We start from the raw sequence: 18,180 nt of genomic DNA on the forward strand, positions 1-18,180 counted from the left end.
GGGTACTAAAACAACTGTTCAACCTTTCAAAATTTCATGTTATTATCATGGAATCATAGAATATTAGAACTGGAAGGGACCTTAAGAGATCATCAAGTCCAGTCCCTCATGGCAAGACCAAGCACTGTTTATATAATTACTGATAGATGTCTGTCTAACCTGCTCTTAAATATCTTCAGTGATGGAGATTCCACAATCTCCTTAGGCAATTTATTCCAGTGTTTAACTACCCTGATAGTTAGCAAGATTTTCTAATGTCCAACCTAAACCTTTGCTGCAGTTTAAGACCATTGCTTCTTGTCCTATCCTCAGAGGCCAAGGAGAACAATTTTCCCCCCTCGTCCCTGTGATACCCTTTTAGATATCTGAAAACCCTTATGTCCCCTCTCAGTCTTCTCTTTTCCAAACTGAAGGGCTACGTCTAGACTGGCATGATTTTCCACAAATGCTTTTAACGAAAAAGTTTTCCGTTAAAAGCATTTGCGGAAAAGAGCGTCTAGATTGGCACAGACGTTTTTCCACAAAAGCACTTTTTGCGGAAAAGCGTCCGTGCAAATCTAAACACGCTTTTGCGCAAAAAAGCCCCAATCGCCATTTTCACGATCGGGGCTTTTTTGCGCAAAACAAATCTGAGCTGTCTATACTGGCCCTTTTGCACAAAAGCTTTTGCTCAAAAGGACTTTTGACCAAACGGGAGCAGCATAGTATTTCTACAAGAAGCACTGATTTCTTACATTAGATCGTCAGTGTTCTTGCGGAAATTCAAGCGGCCAGTGTAGACAGCTGGCAAGTTTTTCCACAAAAGCAGGTGCTTTTGCGGAAAAACTTGCCAGTCTACACACAGCCAAGAAGCCCAATTCCTTCAGCCTTGCCTCATAGCTCATGTTTTATAGACCTTTATTCATTTTTGTTGTTCTTCTCTGGACCTTCTCCAGTTTTTTCACCTCTTTCTTGAAATGTGTTGTCCAGAACTGGACACAATACTCCAGTTGAGACCTAATCTGCACAGAGTGATGCTCACAACACTCCTGTTAATGCATCCCAGAATCATGTTTGCTTTTTTTGCAATGGTGTCACACTGTTGACTCATATTTAGCTTGTGCTCCACTATCACTCTAGATCCCTTTCTGCAGTACTTCTTCCTAGACAGTCACTTCCCATTCTGTATGTGTGAAATGGATTGTTCTTTCCTAAGTAGAGTGCTATGCATTTATCCTTATTAAACTTCATCCTATTTACCTCAGACCATTTCTCCAGCTTGTCCAGATCATTTTGAATTATGACCCTATCCTCCAAAGCAGTTGCAGCCCCTCCCAGCTTGGTATCATCTGCAGACTTATTAAGAGTACTTGCTATGCCATCATCTAAATCATCGATGAAGATATTGAACAGAACCAGTCCCAAAACAGATCCCTGCGCAACCCCACTTATTATGCCCTTCCAGCAGGATTGTGAATCGTTAATAACTACTCTCTGAGAATGGTTATCCAGGTAGTTATGCACCCACCTTATAGGAGCCTCATCTAATTTGTACTTGCCTAGTTTATTGATAAGACGGTCATGCGAGACTGTATCAAATGACTTACTAAAGTCTAGGTATACCATGTTCACCGCTTCTCTCTTATCCACAAGACTTGTTATCCTATGGAAGAAAGCTATCAGATTGAGTTGCCATGATTTGTTCTTTACAAATCCATGCAGCCTGCTACCTATTACCTTATTTTCTTCCAGATGTTTGCAAATGAATGCCTTAATTACCTGCTCCATTATCTTTCCTGGCACAGAAGTTAAATTGACTGGTCTGTAGTTTCCTGCGTTGTTCTTATTTCCGTTTTTAATAGATTGGCACTATATTTGCCCTTTTCCAGCCTTCTGGAATCTCTCCCAACTTCCATGATTTTTCAAAGATGATAGCAAATGGCTCAGATACCTCATCAGCTCCTTGGGTATTCTAGTATTATGGAGGGAAAGGACATCAAATATGCTTTTATTCTGACAATGAAAGAATCGTTTTAAGTTCTGAAGCCATGACTAATATATGTGATCAATGGAGAGATTTAAGAGCAGGTGAGATAAACATCTATCAGGGATGATCTAGATCAGGGCTACTCAATATGTGGCCTCTGGGCCACATACGGCCCACAGCCCGTTTGTTTGTGCCCTCCATGCGGTTTGGGTTTATGTGGGGTTCAACACGTGGCCTGTGGGTGAGAGCCAAAACAAAAAAGTAGTCAATATAATGGTCTTCTGATATGTGTTTTAGTAATTAAATTCCTGGACTGTCAATGCTCATTAAAGGTCATGTGGATGGAAATCTGATAAATATTGCATTTTATCAAATCAGGAGAACTGACTTAAATGGGGCCTGTGTGTTGTGTAGTCTTGCCTTAACTTTACATTCATGCCTGTCAGCATGAAAGAGGTTATTTGCATATATCTGCATGTATATGCAACCACACTTAAGTTGCGGCCCTCAGCATGTGCTGGAGTATCATTGTGGCCCCTGGACCTTCCAAAGTTGAGTAGCCCTGATCTAGATGGTCCTTCTGTGAGGGCAGGAGTCTAATCTTGATGACTTCTTGAGGTCCCTCCCAGTTATATAATTCTATAATCCTATGGTGAACAAATTTTATTTCTGAAGAGGAAAATAGCATAAGTCTTTTTACAAAAAAAAAGTTTAAAAATTGCTAGTATTGTAATGGCACTTTACACTTACGAATCATCTCCAGGGGGACAGGAAGGAAACAAGCTGCCTTTTCACATTCCCATTGCTCCAAAGGACCTTACAAGTCAGTATAAAAAAAACCAAAAAAAGCACCACCCAGACACAATTCAGACATTGTATGGCAGACTTCCATTGGCACTGTTTCATACTGATGGGCCTTGCATTCAATTTAATGATTGCAGAAACAGTTTGATGTTATTGGCTTTCAGCCTAATCCTGAGAGGCGCTGAGTGCCCCCTATTAAATGCTTAGTACCCCTGAATTCCCAAAGGCATCAGTGGCAGGTCAGGGCACTCAGCACAATGCAGAATTGGGCCCATATGGCTATTACCATTCATAAGTTAATTTTACTGCTTTTCAACGGTTGTGAAACATACACCATGACATGCCCTTTTGGAACAGCTGGGAAATTATGCTGTAACTAAAATTCCATCAATCAGCTTCTCCTGGAATGCATCTTCCTCTGAGAGTCCATAGACAATCTAAATAGTGATTAAAATATGTACTCAGCATAGGCATAAATGTCACCCTTTTTGTTTTGTTTTAGGACAAACAGTTAATAATGGCACCATTTTTATTTTGCAAATAATAGTCCTGAATTTTATTGCATTCTACATTAGGAATACAAAAAGATAGTAAATGATATTTGATATCCCTTTCATATTGTAGTCATGCATTGTATGCGCTGTACTGTGCATAACATATTACTTTTCTCAGCAGAACTATAATTCCTGAGCGTCCCTCCCCCCATTAGCTGGGCCAAATTCTGTGACCGCAGGCTACAGAATAATCTCCTGAGGACAAATTCTGCTCTCCATTACACCATGATAAATCCAGAATAATCCAGTAACTGGGATTTCACCAAAAGCAGAATCTGCCCTCTGGAACTACTCATGAGAACCAGCGAGGGAAGAAAAAAATACTTTTATGTGCATTTTTTCCTCTCGCACCAGGAATCATAGTACAAGGTTTGTCCCTAGCATCTGTTTGCCAGAGGCTGGGAATGGGCAACAGGGGATGGATCATCTGTTCTGTTCATTCCTGCTGGAGCACCTGGCATTGGCCGTTGTCAAAGGACAGGATACGGGGCTTTATGGCCCTTTGGTTTTACCCAGGATGTCCGTCCTTATGTTCTTATTACTACAATTTGATATGTAAATTTTTATAATGTGATTTTTCAGAAATGTTGCATACCTTCAATTCCCATTGGAAATCAGTGAGAGCTGTCAGTGCTCAGCACCTTTGAACATCATGGTATTATTGCAGACAGTGGCCATATCCCTCCTGGCTCACAGTCATTGACGACTGAGTACTACATGAATTTACCTAGCTCTTTTAACCCTATTACAGTCTTGGCCTTCACAGCATCCTCTGGCAAGGAGTTTCACAGGTTGACTGTGTTTAAATCATATCTGAAGACATGTTGTAATGATAGGAAAATAGTTCATTTCCCATGCTCATATATTTATATTTCACAATGGTGATTAGCCAGAAAATACAAAATCACATGACCACAGACCACAGCTCATCTAGACTGAGAAGTTCAAACACTGAACATCGAATATACAGTTATTTTACATATAGTCAAACTATGGTCAATTATGGTATGTCTATACTGCCACCCTAGTTTGAACTAGGGTGGCTAATGTAGGCATTCGAATTTGCAAATGAGGCCTGGGATTTAAATATCCCAGGATTCATTTGCAAGTTCAAATGCCTACATTAGCCACCCTAGTTCGAACTAGGGTAGCAGTGCAGACACACCCTTAATTATTAAACTGTAAGAAGCATTGCTATCAATCTATCTGTATACACATATGTATTGGAATAAAAACATTGATAAGCTATCATAGTAATAGATAGTGTTTATAGTGCTCAAAAATACCACTAAATATTGTTAGACATTTATATTTAATCCCTTTATTTTTGCCAATTTAGACTCGTGGTTACAAAAAACACCTGTAAAAAAAATAAGTCTGGAAAGTCTGTGTGAAATGACTTCAACCATATTAAACAATAAATAAAAATCCACATCACTGTTTAGTTATTTCTAAAATTTTAAGAAGACAAAAAAGGAAAATCCACCAATTTTTTACTACTCTCTTTTTGTTAATGTAAAATGGCTTTGTATTTTATAGTGAAATTCTGGCTAGTAAAAGAGTGATTTAATCATTTTGTTTTTGAGATATAAAAATTAAAAAAGATGAAATGTCATTAAAGTCACTGCTGCTCTTTTTATACTGTAGTTTTTACTTTATAAGGTACATGCTGACTTTGGTCATATACATTCACAGCATATCAATTCTGAAGATGTCATGAAATCTGTTCTTTGTTTCTAAAACCTATTTCACAAATGCCACTTCCTTCCTTGACAAAGAATGCAGAGATAGAAGCAAATTATGTTTTCTTTCCCTGTAACACATGGTTCTTAGGAGCACCAAGTAGGATATCTTGGTGAATCTGTCAGTTGTACTAGACTACTGGTATTCCTTCTGATTTGCCTGAGCCTTATCATCTTCCTTTAATCCAGTAAGAATCTACACATTTTAAAACAGCCTCCTGGCTTCTACTGTGTGTCACTAACCAGTGAAGGAAGGGCCTGGACAAAAAAGGTTGCCTATTTTGCTTGGACATATTCCTGGAGGTTTCATCACATGACATAATCTTTAATTAAAGATTAATCTTTAATTCCAGGAGACTTCAGGACAGTCTTGGCAAGTAGACAACTCTAACCTCAGGGATTGTTTTCCAGTTTCCTGGACCAATAGCTAGTCCAGGGGACCAACTGGCCAAAGACTTTCTTGAGTTGTAAGCCCTCAATCATGGTTTGATACCAGAGCAGTCTGAGTTACCGTTTTATTTATTTAAATGGATTTATAAAACAACAATGGGCACTTATTTTATATATCGACAACTATTTTAAAATTATTAAAAAAAATCAATATAAGCAATATGAAAAGAAAACATTCAGCAACCTCACAATAATATAATAACCAAATAGCCCCCTTTCCTTGTATATCAGTTTTTAAGCAGTATTCCCTTCCCTACTCCAAAAACAGGCCTGGCATACTCTGAAGGTCAGTAAATTAAGGCATTAGGACAGGGGAGGGGGGACAGGGGAGAAACATTCAAATGAAAAGACTGCCATGCCGCTGGCAATCCTCTCTCTTTTATATCAACAGACATCCAGTTCCAGTAGCAGATTTATCATAGTGTCAAAAGCTCTGGAACACCTTTGGCCGAAGACTTTATTTAGTTCTAAGCCCTACCTCATTCACTTCCTCATCTTTCTCTCTCTTGCTTCGTGGGAGCCTGTGCAGAGCATGGCAGCTAGGAGCCCAATCTACCTTGGGAGTTGTAGTTCTTTGCCTAGGGAGCTGGCCCTGGAGCAGGGAAATTATTATATTTCCCAGCATGGCAACTAGCAACAGGAAAAGGAGAAGGAGCGGGAAAGCAGTGAGACCTGAGCATAGCTGCTTGTTATAAATAGAGAACTCTGGCTGCTAGAAGGGGGGGGGGGGGCAGTGCTATAAATGGAGAACATGTGTGAACAAGGGAGTAAAAGGCTTTGGCCCAGATCTGATCCTCAGAAGACTTTCCCAGACTGGAATGGGGATGCTAGTGACCAGTGTTCCCTCTAACATTTTCTACCTTTGAGTGGGTTGAATTTTCTTTTGGGCAGGTTGACATTTCTTATCTGCACCACCCATGGGGTAGTGGGGGGCAGGGATGTGCACCACCAATAGAAACAAAACACACACATGAATTTGATTGCTTAAAATATATATATTATGACAGACTTCTGGCTAAGCCAGAGCTCTGCCACTACAGCCTGGCTGAAAAGGCCAATTACAGACAGCTGAGCAAGCCCAGGCTTGAAGGGCTATTGGAAGCAGTTGTAGACCTCATTAGCCAGAGGGCGATATAAGGCAGCCAGAGGGGAAGTGGAGGGGGGAGGAGCCAGAAAGTGGTTGAGTGTGTGCACCCCCTCCACCCCCGAAGGAGAAGGTAGTTGAGTTGGCTGCTGCAAAAACTAAGCTCTGTAAATAGAAGGTAGGGGGAGGTTGGCAAAAGCAATAGAAAGACAGCAGCTTCTCTTGTCAGTACTCCTCCCTGGTGGTGCAGAGCCCTGCCCCCCACAGTGGTGGTGCAGACCTTTGGGCATGAAGCTGGAGCAGCCCATGCCTGGAAGGGATGATGCAGAGGCTGAGGACGGAGGTGGGCAGCAGCAGAGGCATGAGGATGCAGCTGGGGTGATGACATCATTCTGTTGTCCTGCTGGATTTTTTTTTATTTATAGAGAGAGATTCCCTCTCACACCTTATCTCTCCAATGACTGCATGTTGTATTGTTGTCTATGCTAAGCACAGACTTGTTCAGGTTGGTGTGTGCCTACAGCCATCCTTTTGTCCTGCTGTTCTACAACATAAAGAAACTCATTAGACAGGTTGAATTAATCATTTTCTCTAAGTCTCCATCCAGACAAAAGAGAGTATTTAATGTACACCATACCCTTAACCCATGTGAGGCAGCTGTAGCCATCTCTTTCTGTGCTCCTTTGGGCAAGGCTCTCTATTTAACTACCTAGAGAGAGTTTCATATCAGTAATTCACTCCATGCATTTCATAGCACTTTTGCAAAGTAATGACCATGAATGATGTTTGCTTTCACAGCATAAAAGTTTAAATAAACCAAGCGCAATTTTGAAAAAAATCCCTAGCTAAAATTGGCAAAATACACTTATAAATTTTTCCCTTTTAAAATTGTGTTCAGTGCATTCTAATTCTCATTCTAATTTAATTTGACTTATTATAAGTTTCTTTAAGAATTAGTGGAAAAATCTCTTGATTTGGTAAATGGCCAATTACTTATCAGCTTGATCTGACCAATAACCTACCACGATTCAGAACAGAATTGGACACATATATATACGATAACAAGAGTACCCAGAGTTATAATAATTAAAATTAACACAAATTTTGGAAGGGATATTAAATCTCATGCTTCAGGGTTTAAGACAATCTCTTGACTATTCGATATTAGGATGAGGCCTATGTCACGTTACTGGATTTTAAGGGTACCAGACAGATCACTCCTGCACACATGGGGGAAGGGGAGGTGTTTGCCCCAAAGTGAGCATGAAGGGGGCCATGTGAAGTGTCACGTGAAAGCTTCTGTTCTGATTCTGTATGTGCTATTCATGTAACGGTATAATATCTGTATTTGGAGTTAGAAACGTACTCTGTATGGATGCTAGAAAATTCTGTGTCTGTGGCTGAGCAAAGGGGCAAGGAAAGCTCATCCTATGTCTATGCTAATTAGCAGGGAGACAATGAATCTCTAGGTGCCAATACATATCTCAGGAATGTGACCAATTCATATCTCAGGAATGTGACCGACACCTAAGGGCTACCAGCATGGAACACAGGGATAGGCCACTGACCAGGTGACCTGCTGCAGCCAAGAAGATGCCTGGAGAGGTATATAAGTACCATGTGGCACACTCCATCTTGTCTTCAGTTTTGCTCCTGATCCCAGATGCAGCCTTGCAGGGAACAATGAGCTGGAAAGAACCATGGACCCATCCTGACATAGATTGTATACCAAAGACTTTTACAATAGTAATTTATAACATCTCTGCTAAGAGCCTGCATCGAGAAATGGGTGATTCGATGCATGTAATGTATTATCCTTTAACAGCCTTACTCTCATGCGTCTCTTTCTTTTAGGAATAAACCTTTAGGCTGTGTCTAGACTGGCAAGTTTTTCCGCAAAAACAGCTGCTTTTGCGGAAAAACTTGCCAGCTGTCTACACTGGCCGCTTAAATTTCCACAAGAGCACTGACTTCTTACTGTAAGAAATCAGTGTTGCTTGCAGAAATACTATGCTGCTCCCATTCTGGCAAAGTCCCTTTTGCGCAAAGCTTTTGCGCAAAAGGGCCAATGTAGACAGCTCAGATTTGTTTTGCGCAAAAAAGCCCCGATCGCGAAAATGGTGATCGGGGCTTTTTTGCGGAAAAGCGCGTCTAGATTGGCATGGACGCTTTTCCACAAAAAGTGCTTTTGCGGAAAAGCGTCCGTGTCAATCTAGATGCTCTTTACCGCAAATGCTTTTAACGTAAAACTTTTCCATTAAAAGCATTTGCGGAAAATCATGCCAGTCTAGACGTAGCCTTAGATTTTAGATTCTAAAGGATTGGGTAAGATCCAGAGTGTAAATTGACCTGGGAACAGTAGCTGGTTTCTTGGGACCAGAAGAACCTGTTCGGGGTAGGTGAGATTGGGTTCTATAACTCCTCACCTGTGTGTTAGGCCCGAGGCTGATTGGGACACAGAAAGAGCTGAGGTGCCTGAGGGATGCCTGAGGGGTTTTGCTCGTGAGGCTTCTGGCTGGCCAGCTAGGCAGCTGAAGCGCTCTGTGCTACTGGTTTGTGGCCTATTTGGGAAGGGCCTCCAGTCAGAAGATGTAAGGAGCCCCGAGTTTGAGCAATTTGCCTTGAGCAGACGCCCTCAGCTGTGCCCAGACACGCCCGGTCCGTCACAGTCTAGTGTTGGGAGCAGAATATACTTATGCACATTTCTCTGAAACACTGCTGCAGATAGGACTATGGGTTTGATTCAGTCTGATGATTCCCATTTAGATATCTTTCATTAAAAAGAAGTTAATAATCACACTTACATTAACGAAGGATACATTTAGATCAAGTTAAAGGAGGATTTGACAGTTCACAAAGTACATTAATAGGCATGTGGAACTCACTGCTGTAGGTGATTGAGGCAAATACTGTACCGTTTATTAAAAACTAGATAATTTTATGACTAATAGAACCTTTATAGAGTTGCATGCTAAAATAAGTGTAATCAAATCATATACTGATCTAGACAGATCACTACATGGATACATAAGGAATCTTTCCCCTTATAACCTTCACTTGATAAGGTGCATTAAAAGGAGTTCCGTTTCCTTTGAAGAAGAAGGCAATTGGTTGCTGAATTAATGGTCTGAGCTAATACATCATGTTGCTAAGTCTTTATGAATAGGAGAATGCTAAGATTTTTCTCCTTAGACAGCAGAGAAAAGAAGTTACAGTTGAAACAGAATTGATTCATCAACATCAATTAACATATTGCATATTTCCCCTAATCACTGCCCATATGACATCATGCTCCTAAATTTTGTTTCCTACAAAAGATTAATATAATGTCTCGTCTAAGAATTATAACTTGTTTTTCCTGTCTTTCTCTCCCTCCTCTGACTATAATAGAAAATCCCTTCCTTACTCTAAACTGTTTTGATCCACCTATCAAGGAAAAAAATCTGTCAGCCTTACTACAGTTTACATATTATACACACAGCTCTATATACAGTGGAATCCTGCTACCATATAAGGGTCGATTTGGGCAACCCCCTATTTTAATTGTTATATTGTAGTTAAATGAATGATCACTACAGCCAGCTATAAATAAAGCAGTTAGTTTCCTAAAGCAGACATGTGGATCAAAGCAAAATCCCCATTTTGCAAGGGCAGAGTGAGTTTAAATTAAATTTTAATACCAAGGTAGGTTGGCGAGGTTGTAATTGGTTTTGGCTGGCGCACACATAACAATTTTTTAACCTGCTGTATGCTGCATAACTTAAGTTATTCTTCAGGAATCCCAGAATTATGTAGCATTCCCTTCCCCTGTCTCTCTCCCCGTTACTACATTCTATTCTAGTTCAGTCTTATTAATGCTGTTATATGCGTGATTTCTATATTTTGATATTATTTAATTGTATTATTAATCTTTAAATTTTCAATGGGCAGTGGATTTTTGTATTGAAAAAAGTACTGAGCTATAGGACTTGTCAAAGGAAAGCTGGACATTTTCAGAGCTAGGCTGCAGACTGCTAGGCCTTTATGGCACCAGAAGTTGTGTGAGCTGAGTTTGCACTTTGGCAATGATTCAGCTTTGTCTACCCAGGCAAGTGAGGGACAAATTTGTTGTTCACAGGTGCTCCCTTAAACTCCCTTTCCGTGAACCACAAAAGCTTTGCCAGGGCAAGTATAAGTATAAACCATGCTTTGTCGGTAGGAATGCTCTCCTGAGGACAAAGAATACGCAGGGTGGAAGTTTACACTGCCTGACGTTAGTGACACAGCTGTGTCGCTAAAAACAGCATAGTGAAGACATACCCGAAGCAAATGAGAATTCTAGTGCTGAAGATGGGATTCATATGTCTCCTCTTCTCACTTTTCAGCAGAGGTGAAGATGACCTTAAGTTTGGAGGGAGACAGAGCAGTATGTTGACAAAATGCACTTCAACAGAAATTGCCTGTGTAGACAAAGACATAATCACATTATACATGAGACCCTGCCTCCCTGCCCACAGAAAGATGTGGAAACCTCTTATCTTTGAAAACACAGTGATTCCTTCTAATGTGAAAAGGGTAAACTAGAATAATCACAAAAAAGCTATGGAGGAGCAAAATGTAAAATACAGTTCCACTCCTTTCCCATGAGTCTCTTTAAAAAAAAAAAAAGCACCGAGGAGTCCTGTGGTACCTTATAGATTAACTGAAGTGTTGGGGCATAAGATTTCGTGGGCAAAGACCCACGTCGTCAGATGCAGTACATCCATCTGATGAAGTGGGTCTTTGCCCACTAAAGCTTATGCTCCAACACTTCGGTTAGTCTATAAGGTGCCACAGGACTCCTCGCCGCTTTTGCAGATTCAGATTAACACGGCTACCCCTCTGATAATTTATCTTTTTTGCAGCTGGGATTCTGGGAATCTGAGGGTGCGTCTATGCTGCACGATAGCTCGAAATAAGATATGCAATTTGAGCTACACAAATTGTGTATCTTATTTTGATCTTATTTTGTAATTTGGCGCTGTCTGCACGGCTCCAAATTTTGAAATAACCCACTATTCCAAAATATCTCTTACCCTTCTTGGAATGATGTTTACAGGGATGTTGGAATAGCAAGCCCAAAATAATGGGCTCGCTGTTAAGATGTAGGATAGCTCTTTTGGGGTACTCCAGTATCCCGAAATAGCATTGCAGTGTAGATATAGCCTGAGTCTCCTCCATTTTGATATATTTTTTCTGTATTTATTTGTCTTTAGTTTTACAAGTATGAAGAAGTAAAAAGACTCTAAAGGAAAAAAGGACCAGGAGAGATATACCCCATGTCAAAAATAAAACACTGGTGACTCATTTCGTGTACAGTTTCTAGCCCAATTGAGCCCTGATCCCATAATTGTTTTGTCGTGGGGAGTTTCACAGCATAGGAAGAAATCAGTGGAAAGGCAGAGAGCTGGAGTAGGTGCAAGTGTCCATTTTATTGCATAGCACAGAACTCACTAGAACAAGCCCAGATTAGCTGGGCTGACCCCAGTGACCTACTCAGTTACCATAACAACAAGATCTGTATCTACAACCCAATATACAACAATAATGGGATCTGGAGTCATAATAATGAATACAGCTAGAAGTCTACTCACGACTATGGAATTCAGACCATATTTTAGATAAGCCCCGTTTGACAACATGATGAAGCGCAATCTACATGGTCTTGCGTATACACACTGGAGCTACATCATCCCACATTAAGAATTTCCTCTGTGACTATTTCACCTGAGTTCTGTTTCTGTTCTATTGCAAGGGAAAAGCACCTGATTGTGTTGCATCAAGAGGGTATTGGAACCTTCCTCCTATCCATCATTCCTGCACTCTTTGGCTATCCTGGGTTAACCTCACTGTATAAAATTGCAGAAATCGCAGCTCTTCTATCAAGCTGACGCTTCCGTGTCCTAGAGTCATTTGTAAGCTGGGTAAAATAATTGAAATCAACCATTGTGCATGTGTTGGCTGCCATCCTGGTTGACACCACAGACTGAATCAGTTCTAGAGCTAAAATCATAAGTCTCTAAAACTTGAGTTAAAGAGCCAGGCTTTCCAAGAACTTTAACAAAGTCACGTCCTCTGTTGATAGAGCACAGAGAGGAATCGGTAAAATAAGGGGATTACATTTGAGTTGGAGATGGACCACCAGTGGGAGAAGATAAGTATGAAAGTTGTCCTGGGCTGAGGGTTAAGGAGGATCTGGAAAAAGGGAGTGAGTCACTGAAAACATATAATGCCAGAAGATTAAATAAACGTAGTCATACTCAGTAGCATTGGGAGAGGGTGATTAGTCTTGGATGATTAAAATACAACACTACATTATGATTTGATTGGAGGTGTCATTTCTTAACCTGTCAAAACTGGAATGTGAGAGCTAGTGGTGGAAAACAACAAAGCCACTAGCCATCCTCTGGTAACCAGAGACTCGTCCCTTTACTTTGCAACAGTTTAGGCCCCTTTTCAAAGGGTCACCCTTTATAGAAGGAGTGAGACCAGTGGAAGCCCTGCCTGCAGTAGAAAATTTAAAAGCTCAGGTCATGGCAGCTGGCTTTTAGATGCAAGTTGATAATTCTCAGTTAATAGTATGACGAGATCAAGAAGTCAGTAGGTTTTTTTAATGTAAAGTAAAATCCTGTAACTGAAGTGACACTATCCAATATATCCTCTGAAAGGAATCTTAACATGTCATGGTTCCCTCCGGTACTACCCCACACAACCCAGCTGTGGCACTATGAGGAAGGCTTGTTGCTAGTAACCCCTGAGCCAGATAAGTTGTTTGAATAGAAGTCCTTCTTTTTACCCCTTCTGTCTCTTGAGTTGTTACTTACCAATTCCTGTTCCTTCCCTACCTCTGAGACTGAATGGGAAAAGACAAGGGGGCTGAACTGGTCTCCACCATTAGTGAAAGACAGTGAGGAGGGAGCTTGGGACTAACCTGTCCTCCTCTCAATTCCCAACTAGCTGTATTGAGGGGCTGGTCCTTTTTCCTCTTTTTTCTTCAGAATCCAGGTTGTCTCCCCACTGCTACTATCATGAGGGAATCAGTAGGAGAGAGCTTTATCCTACTTAGGGATGTGTTTCTTACTATAAGGTGTTTATGTTAATAGAAATAAAATGGGAATTGCAACCAAATAACTCCATCATACTCAGAATCTTGTCATTCAAATATCTCATGAGAATTAATTTATAAAGTTACTGGATTTAGTAACCTAGAATTATTTTATTAACTGTATGTGACCCTGGCTTTTGTCAAAGAAGTCTTGTCCTGCTGTGATGTTTTGGATAGCTGGCTAGCCTCAGGTTTTGTGATGTGATAGCCATGAACTCTGCCACCACAGTCAGGGTGACGCTCTAGTCAGGGTGTAGGTGAATTTCCATGGCAGTTTAAAGATACTATGCATAAAACCACTAGAAAAATACTGACTAGCTTCTCTTGTAGAGCTTTTGCCATCTCTGCCTTCTACAGTATATGTCTGATCTTTTAACAAGTCTTAAGTGATTTCTGGTATATTTATGTTTTTAGTCAGCATTTTTGTGCAAAGTACTTTTCCTGCTGAAAACTTTTTTTTTTATTTTTCACAGACTAATAATATACTGTCTGCACTATTCAGGAAATACTTATAATGCAGGCTGAGGAGACAAGAGGATATGCAGTCAACATGTACACCACATACAGCATTGAATTTACTTGGGTCACAGAACTGAAACAAATGGATCAAACAACAACTAGTTACAACACTAGCAGCTACAAGGGGAAATAAAAATACAGTAGCTTGAATATATATTGCTGATAGCCTACAGTGTATATGGGCAGAGTATATTCTTGCTGGACCATCATACTGTTGCAAATTTGATTATTTAAGAAGCACAGAGCTTTTTCTCTCCCTTTCCCTCCCACACCAAACACAGATGCAGTCAGTTTCAGTTTTGAAATTCAATTCAGAATATTTTGAGAAAACACAGTTTTGTTTCCCCCTCCATCATGCTTTGGACACAGAGCAATTGAAACATACAGGGTAGCCAACAGCCTCACTGGATCCCTGGGCAAGAAATGAGGATGGCAGGAAACTATATTAAGAATTCTTATACAAGGTCAGGGAAAGTATGGACGAAACCCAAGGCAAACTAGTAATCAGGGGTGGTCCGAGGTGGGCTGCGGCAGCTGGCACCCCAGGCGAAACGCGTGATCGGCACCCCTGCCTGCACGGCCTTCAATGGCGTGACGTCATCATTGGGCGCCCCGGGCACTCCATTGAAGGCGGCGCCTTTGGCGACGGCCGAGGGCGCCGCTACTCACAGACCGCCCCTCCTAGTAATCATGACAAAACAGGGGTAGTGAACAGTAACAACATTTGCTAGGCTCTTTTAATGCCCTAACTGGACTATGGAAATGTAAACAGTAAGTTATACCCCACTAGTATAAATAAATACTCTATTTTTCTAGGACTGGAGTGGCCAGAGGCATGGTGCCTAGGACCTGCAACGTTTGGGCTGATTGTGAGCCTGCTGGGAGGAATGCTGGGAAGTCCCGCAGGGTATGTCTACACTTGCAACCTATTTCGGAATAGGGCTGCAAATGTAAGCATTCGGAATTGCAAATCAAGCCCAGGATTTAAATATCCCGCGCTTGATTTGCATCTTCCCGGCTGGGCGCCATTTTTGAAATTTAGAAGCCTGGAATAACTGCCCATGTCTACATTCAAAATGGGCATTCGAAATAAAGCCCTATTTCAAACTACCTGTTATTCCTCCTGCAATGAGGTTTAACGGGTAGTTCGAAATAAGGCTTTATTTCGAATGCCCGTTTCACTGCTGCGTGTAGATGCGGGCAGCTATTCCGGGCTTGTAAATTTCAAAAATGGTGCCCGGCCAGGAAGATGCAAATCAAGCCTGGGATATTTAAATACCGGGCTTGATTTGCAATTCTGAATGCCTACATTTGCAGCCCTATTCCGAAATAGGCTGCAAGTGTAGACATATCCTCACTGATGTGGTAGGAACCCTGGAGAGGACCACAGGCTGATGATACTGTTGCTGATGGTAAATGATGGATGGAATGTCCACTTTGCTCTGTGACTGGTTTGTAGCTGATCAGGACCCTTGATGGTTTATGGAGAGTTCTGACAACCCATGCACACCAGTGCCACTCAGGTGGACAGCACAGCTTATGGCTCTTATAAAGCCTCAGGGGCAGGAAACCCCTGAGGTGATCTGTACCATGTGATTCCCCAGTGGGGACCAGTTCTGAGGTAAATGGAATGTTCTCATGGAAAAGACAGGAAATCCCGGTCTGTGCCGGATCTTGCTTACCGTTCTGAGGAGGAAAGCCCCTCCCTGCTCTGAGGTCACCTGGTACAGAAACTCCATCGTGTTTGATCATGTACAGCCCAGAAATATCATTTAACATTCAAAACATACAATTTTTATAATTAACATATTTACAGAATTGATTACTATTACTGGGAGGTCAGTCTACATGGGTCTGAGAAGAAAGCTATTGTGACCCAGATAATTAAAGAAGAATATGCTCATTTTCCAAAGTGGGACAAGATTGAAGCTTTGCAAGACTGGTCAAAACTACATAGGAGAAGACTGAATCATCACCTTTTGAGAGGCAGTGTAGCCTAGAAAGCATGGTACAGGGACTTAGAAGACCTGGATTCTGTTGCTACTGGCCTGCTGAGTGACTATTAACTTCTCTATCCCTCAGTTTTCCCATAACCTATAACAAAGAACACTGTCAATTTTATTATGACAATTATGATACAAATCCTCTAGGACTCTTTGTAAATTGTTCCAGTGGCTAGTTTCTCTCACCATTAATTTTAAACCTTATTTCCAGTCTGAATATGTCTACTTTCAGCTTCCAGTCACTGGATCATGTTATATCTTTCTCTGCTTGATTGAAGAATCCATTATTAAATATTTATTCCCCATGGAGATACTTATAGATCAGTGAAGGTCAACCTGTGGGCCATGCACAACTCATCAGGGTAAGCCCAGAATGGCAAACTACAGCCATGGGTGGCCATATCTGCAGATGTAAGGTAAGCAACCTGTCTGGCTGCCTTCTGTGTGTAGGCTGCAAGATGACCACCACTGGTATAGACTGTGTCCAAGTTAGCCCTTAACCTTCTCTTTGTTAAGCTAAATAGTTTGAGCTCCTTGAGCCTTTCATTAAAGCATGTTTTCTTTTAATTTTTCTTTAACCCTCTCCCATTTAATAACATCCTTCTGGTATTGTGGGATTGAAAACTGGACATAGGATTCCAGCAGTGGACATAGGATTCCCTCCACCCGCTGGGACTTCCAGACCCGATTGCAAATATGCTTCAATTGTAGATGGCCCACAGGTAATGACTTTGAGACCCCTGATTTAGACCATCCCTGTGTGTTTTTCTCACCTGCTCTTAAAAACCTCCAAGGATGAAACTTCCAGAACCTCTTTAGACAATTTATTTCAGTGCCCAATCACCCCGATAATTGGGAAGTTTTTCTTATTGTCCAAACTAAACCTCTCTTGCTGCAGTTTAAGCCCATTGCTTCTTGTTCTATCCTCAGAGGTTAAGGAGAACAATTTTTCTCCCTCTTCCTCCTTGTAGCAACCTTTTAAGTACTTAAAAACTGTTATCATGTCTGCTCTCAGTCTTCTCTTTTCCAGATTTGACAAACTCAGTTTTTTCAATCCTTCCTTCATCTTTTCTAGCTCTTTAATAATTTTTTTTGCCCTTCTCTGAACTTTTTCCAGTTTGTCCAATCTTTCCTGAAATGTGGTACACAAAACAAGACACGATATTCCAGCTGAGGCTTAATCAGAGCTGAGCACAGTGGAAGAATGACTTCTTGAGTCTTACTCAGGAGCAGCCTAAGGCAGGCTATGGCAGCTGGCGCCCAGGCGGGCGGAATGCGCGATCAGCGCCCCCGCCTGCATGGCCGCCAATGGACCGTCAATAGGGTGACGCCATCATCAGGCATCCCGGGTGCCCCGTGGTTTCGTCATTGGGCACCGTTGAAGGCGGCACCCTAGGTGATGGCCGAGTCGGCCGATAGCCACGGGCTGCCCCTGGTCTTACTTATAATACTCCTGCTAATACATCACAGAACATTGTTTGCTTTTTTTGCAACAGTATTATACTAACTCACACTTATTCCTTCTTAAGTTGAGTACTTTGCTGAATTTCGTACTATTTACTTATACTCTTCTAGATTCTTTTAATCAAAACTTTATGCCATACCAAGTCAAACTCCTTTACAGACGTCTAAGTATATTACATCAACACTCTTACATCACAATTGCCATTATCAACAAAAATCTCATCAGAAAGAGATATCAGCTTACTTTGACAGGATCTATTTTCCATCAACCAAGATTTATTTACATTAAATTACATTGCCCTCCTGTAGCAGCATATGCACACTCCATCCCTTGAAGTACAGGTACCCATCTGATCGGTTGCCAGGTCATCAGCAACCTCTATCAGTCTGTATTGACAGCCCTCAGTCCAGGGCAGTACAGCCTAAGGGATAAAGTCAATAGCGAAAGGAATCAATGGTAACAGCTCTCGG

General features: G+C 41.2%; 1 long non-coding RNA gene across 1 annotated transcript in view; it reads right to left on the reverse strand.

Annotated features, from left to right (window-relative positions):
- Positions 1 to 4,484: 4,484 nt before the first annotated feature.
- LOC106732877 (uncharacterized) overlaps positions 4,485 to 18,180 on the reverse strand; it is a 69,084-nt gene continuing 55,388 nt past the window's right edge. The window contains exons 2-3 of the long non-coding RNA XR_012904622.1: positions 10,900 to 11,039; positions 4,485 to 7,144 (exon numbers count right to left, since the gene is read on the reverse strand). This is a non-coding gene — a long non-coding RNA (uncharacterized LOC106732877). The remainder of the gene's footprint in view (positions 7,145 to 10,899; positions 11,040 to 18,180) is intronic.

This window comes from Pelodiscus sinensis, chromosome 6 (genome assembly GCF_049634645.1).
Source record: "Pelodiscus sinensis isolate JC-2024 chromosome 6, ASM4963464v1, whole genome shotgun sequence".
Taxonomy (NCBI): domain Eukaryota; kingdom Metazoa; phylum Chordata; order Testudines; family Trionychidae; genus Pelodiscus; species Pelodiscus sinensis.